Source organism: Mus caroli, chromosome 1, assembly GCF_900094665.2.
Source record: "Mus caroli chromosome 1, CAROLI_EIJ_v1.1, whole genome shotgun sequence".
NCBI lineage: Eukaryota > Metazoa > Chordata > Mammalia > Rodentia > Muridae > Mus > Mus caroli.
The window spans coordinates 77,027,862-77,032,787 of NC_034570.1; the positions used below are offsets into that span (position 1 = coordinate 77,027,862).

The window sequence follows — 4,926 nt, forward strand, 5'->3', positions numbered from 1 at the left end:
TTTGCCATCTTGTGAATGCATCAGAACCTTTGGCCACACTTTCTCACTGACATCATGTGCTCTCCATTTTCCCATCATTCTCCATTCTTACCTTCTTTGATAACACTCACTAATTTTCTCTTTCCAACTCTACCATCTTAGTGAATCATATCCTTTGAGGGAATAAATTTGAACAGTAACAAATATTTCAATTGTAGTTATGTTTTTATTGCTGACCCTTAGCAGAGTGTTTAATGCATAATAAATATCCAATGATTTAATACATAAATGAATGAGTAAGCCACCCATTCTAAGAAACTTGGACTAAGCCCTGGAGATAATTTCACCAGTGTGCTAATGTTTATCTACCTGAAGTAAAAAAAAACTGGATAATTTACTCCTGAAAGTGTGGGACTAAACAGTGGATATTTTGTGTATTCATTCTTTAAAAGAATCACCTCTACAAATATATGCATGACATTTATTCCATTTGAATCTGGGAAAATACATTTTAAGTAACACTCCCCTTTAAAATATAGTCAATTAAGACAAAGCATAAATGAAGCGCCTAATAGTTTTCAAGAAAGATTCATTTTCCTCAACTCTCAGAGTTTACCCATTGTCTAGATGGCCTATATACTTTCTCATATAGCAACGATAAGCTTCTCAAACCTCATAATACCCTTCATGGGATGTCTCCTGCATTCTAACTCCTGGAGCTGTAGCAATGTATCCCTGAAGACTCCATTGCCATCTTTGATTTCAATTTTTCATTTCCATAACTCATTCAGTCTGCCTCAAATACAAAATGTCTCAAAACCAAAATGAGGACAAAGGTCAGACCTACTTCATAGAAGTGTTGGAGATAATAATAAGTAACACAAATAAAACATTTAAAAGCTTCTGCTGCATAATTAACACAAGTCAGTGTCACATTTGGGCTGGGAGATGTTAAAGATATTTTCACTGCAATAATAGAGTCTTTAAAAGTCACTTTTGTCCTGCCCCTAGAGGCATTGCAGGTGTGACTGCTGTGTCATATGTGTGTCAGTAAGTGGCAGAGAGGCTATGTATATGCTCAGTGTTCTGATCTATGAACATCTGAATGATGATTGGCACAAATTTTCCTTAAAAAGGAAGCCTGAGAGGATGACCAATCCAGTGCCAGGCAGGCTCAGATGGGCTCCCAGGAGAGCGACCAAGCTGAAGACTAAGAAAAATCCAACCTGGGACCACAGGCTCCAGGCAAGAGGAGCGAGTCATAGACAGACTACACTTCCAAGAAGCCATTAGGGCAGGTGGCAAGGAGTGAGCTTGAGACAGCCATCAGAGCAGAGACCACCAGACCAGAGACCACCAGACTAGGGCCATGGCGCCCAGACAGGGAACTACCAATCCAGAGCCGCACAGGCCCAAGGAGGGTGGCAGACCATTCCTGAGATGACCCCTGCCTGGTGTCATTATGCACAAGAAGGACATAGAACTCCTGAGACCACCCCTGAGATGGCACTGAACACTGAGACCTTACATGCCGCTAAGAAGAGCAAGTAAGTGGTGGAGAAATAGAAGAGAAAGAAACAGAAGGATATGGACATAATGCAGAGAGAACTGGAGACTTGAGGGTAGTCAACGAACAGCCTGATGTGAGTACCTGGTGGTGCCACCTAGGACCATGGTAGGGTTCTGGCCTGTGCTTCCACCAAGGGCTACCAGGGGCCATGTCTGGGTCTGTGGCCATGCCGTAGCCAGTATCTGTTACCACAAAAGCTAGGTGGACATCTCTCTGGTCTGGGCTGCCACCCAGGGACATGTTGATGTCTGAGGGCTGTGCAGAGCTGGCTCCACCCCTCACCTGGACATCGCGTGAGTGCTGTTCCTAGTGGCATGAGAGCAGGAGAGCTGACCCCACCCTAGCCAGCTGAAGTACTCAGGAGAGCACGAGTGAGAGAAAGATGCCCTTCTCCATTCCTTGCAACCTATGGCAGGCAGGTGAGCTGTCCCTGTTGCTCACCTGCTGCAGCACTCAGGAGAGCAGGCCTTGCACCTCACCTGAGCAGAACAATAGAGCTGACTTTGGATGTGGGGGTTTTGGTTGAACCAGCCTAAAGGGCATGAGTGCAGAAGAGCTGACTCTGCCTCTTTCTACCGGACAAGGGAGCAGGTGAGAGACACCCTCCTACCCTCCTTTGTCCCTCACTATCTGTGGCAGATAGGAGACTTGGCTCAAGGTTCACGAGAGTGAGATAACTAGTCATGTCCTTCACAAGCTACATCATTGGGAAGAGCTGGCCCTACACCTTACCTGGGCAGCAGGGAAGTGCTGTCCCTAATTACTAGTTAGTGGGCTCTGAGAGGGTAAGAATGGGTGGGCTAGCTGGCTGACCAGCTCAGATACCTCTCAGGCCCAGACTCAAGGCTTTGAAGTGGCCCACTCCAACATCTAAGCCACAGGTGAACTGTTAGAGTACATGAAGTGGCCAGTCCTGCAGATCCAAAGCTGCAAGATCTCCTTGACATAGAGCAACAACAGGATATCTGAGAGGAGTCCCTGGGAAGTTCCAGTATTGATAATGTAGCAGAAGCCAGAGGACTTTTACCAGACCAATGAGTTCAATTTCAATGAACATTTGCAAGCAAAGAAGTGTGGACAAAAGGGTACACTGTGGGACACACTGTGACACACTACAGCTTCCAAGTTGAGATGTTTTTCTCTGTTGGGGGAAGTTGTGAGGGTAGATGGCAGGTATGGGGGGAGGGGGAGATTAGTGAGATTAAGGTGCAGGATGTGAAAGTCTTAGAGAACCAATGAAAAAAGTTTAAAATCACATTTAAACAACTCACTCTCATAAGCATGGTGGCACATACCTGTAATTCCACTACTGGGATGGCTGAATTCTAAGTTCTAGGTCAGACTTAACTATATCAAGTTACTCCACCTGAGAAGATGGCAACAGACAGAGACAGAAACAAGAGGAAGACAGAGAAGAAACCACGGTGATGGTCCATCACTATAAAGAGAATTTTATAGTGAGTGGATCAGAATATAAATACAAATATATAGTAATGCCTATGACATTAGCATGAAACACCTTTGTCTGTATCTGTTAAGACATTTTCACAGAGGATTAACTGGAGGGAGAAGAACTGGCCTAAAGTGAGGCCAGCCTGGAAAGAAGGGAGAATTAAAAAACCCAGGTGAGTGCTGGCATTTCTTGATGTGAAGATGTGAGCAAGCAGGTCTCCCACCACTGGGCTTTCCCAGCTGTGATGGGCTGTATTCTTTAGAGTACTGCCAAGATCAACCTATTCTTATCTCCTAGAACAGTACAGCCGAGATAGGAGCCACAGACATGGGTGAGTTACCCAGAAGTATGTATGAACACATCCTCAGAAAACTCATTACTTTACATATTCATTATAACTAATAAAATTTAAAAGATAAATAAACCTGTTTCTGTTTAGTTATTTGGCCACAGGGGTGATAAAAGTGACTTTAAAAAGTAGTGTTGACTGAAAGTCTAGTAATATTGTCCCCATAGTTTTTCTTTGTGTCTTCTCTTACATTGAAATTATGCCTGCTTCCTTAGAACCCAAGCAATCAGGACTTAATGTAATGCTCTGGCCTGAACCCTTAACTTGTTAATCCTTGATAGTATATTCTTGCCCCCTGCCTCTTCCTCATCTCATCCCTCTCTCCCATGTCCAGCTAAACTGATCGTACATCTCCATCTGCCACCTTGGTGAAGACTAAGAGCCAGAGCCCCGCAACCACATGGATAACTTGTCACACCATTCCTCAATCTCAACCAGATTTTTCCTGTTACCAAGTATCTCCCACCTTGAAATGAAAGCTGAACTTTATGGCTGTAGCCCTCTTACAACCTTGCCCTTATCCTGGAGAAAAATGTGAATAGTACAGAGGGAAAAGCTTAAGAGGTGATAAGAACCCCACATTTTACCTCAGCACACCATCCTGGGGTGACATGGAGGTAAAGGTTTTGTTCTGAAAGTACCTCTGTCCCCAGGGGAAATAAAGGACAATTGGGTCCTCTAAGATAAAGGATTTTATTCTCAGTTATTTTTTCCACCTTGTTGGACTAGACCAGACATCTATTTTTAAATGTGTTTCTTGGCTTCTGTAGCCAACCCGGATGATTGAGAATGACTGCACATTCATCTATATGGTGTGGGATTGAAATTGGCAGAGAAGTGACAATTGGTTTCCAGGAAAGCCGACCTTAGGAGAAAATGGCTCTTCACCCACAATTTTCAGAGGCAACAGGCATTCTACTTTCTCTTAAATCCTTTTCAAATCCATCACAACTGGCTATCTATTATTTGTGCCACTCCATGTACAACCACATAGCAGGATATCTTGTTTTGGTTTCTTCACTCCAGCTTTCTCCAGGTTGACAAAAATAGGCTGAGAAATTCACCATATGATCATAGAACAGAATGTATTGTATAAATGATATTATTATATCAGATTTATATTAGACCACACACAGTTCTAAAGCAAGCCCTCTGTGCCATCTACTTTTCTGGTCATTGTTAGAGTTAAGAAAAGTCACTTGAGGGAGGAGAGATCTATTTTTGCATAGAATTCAAAGAAAATAAGCCAGCATTGCTGGGAAGTCATGGCAACGAAAGCATCTGAATGCACGTGAGGTGGCAGCTTGCTTACACCTTGACACATCCTAAAAGTCCCAAGAGCTAGAGAGGAAGCAGAGCTGACCACACCACACAAAATCTCCTTCATGTCCTTACATCTGTCAGGTTGGCACCATTCCTGAAAGTTCCCACAACCACCCAAAGCAGTACAACTAACCTAGGATCAGATGTTCAAGCACAGGAGCTGGATGAGAGTCATTTCACATTGACATTTATCTCCATCCAACTATATGAAATAGCATTGACTACACAGGAAAGTGTTTCCCGTGGGTATAC

The 4,926-nt window shown here is 43.6% G+C and overlaps 1 pseudogene; it reads left to right on the forward strand.

Annotated features, from left to right (window-relative positions):
* Positions 1-979: 979 nt before the first annotated feature.
* Positions 980-1,103, forward strand: LOC115032461 (annotated as a pseudogene).
* The last annotated feature ends 3,823 nt before the right edge of the window (positions 1,104-4,926 follow it).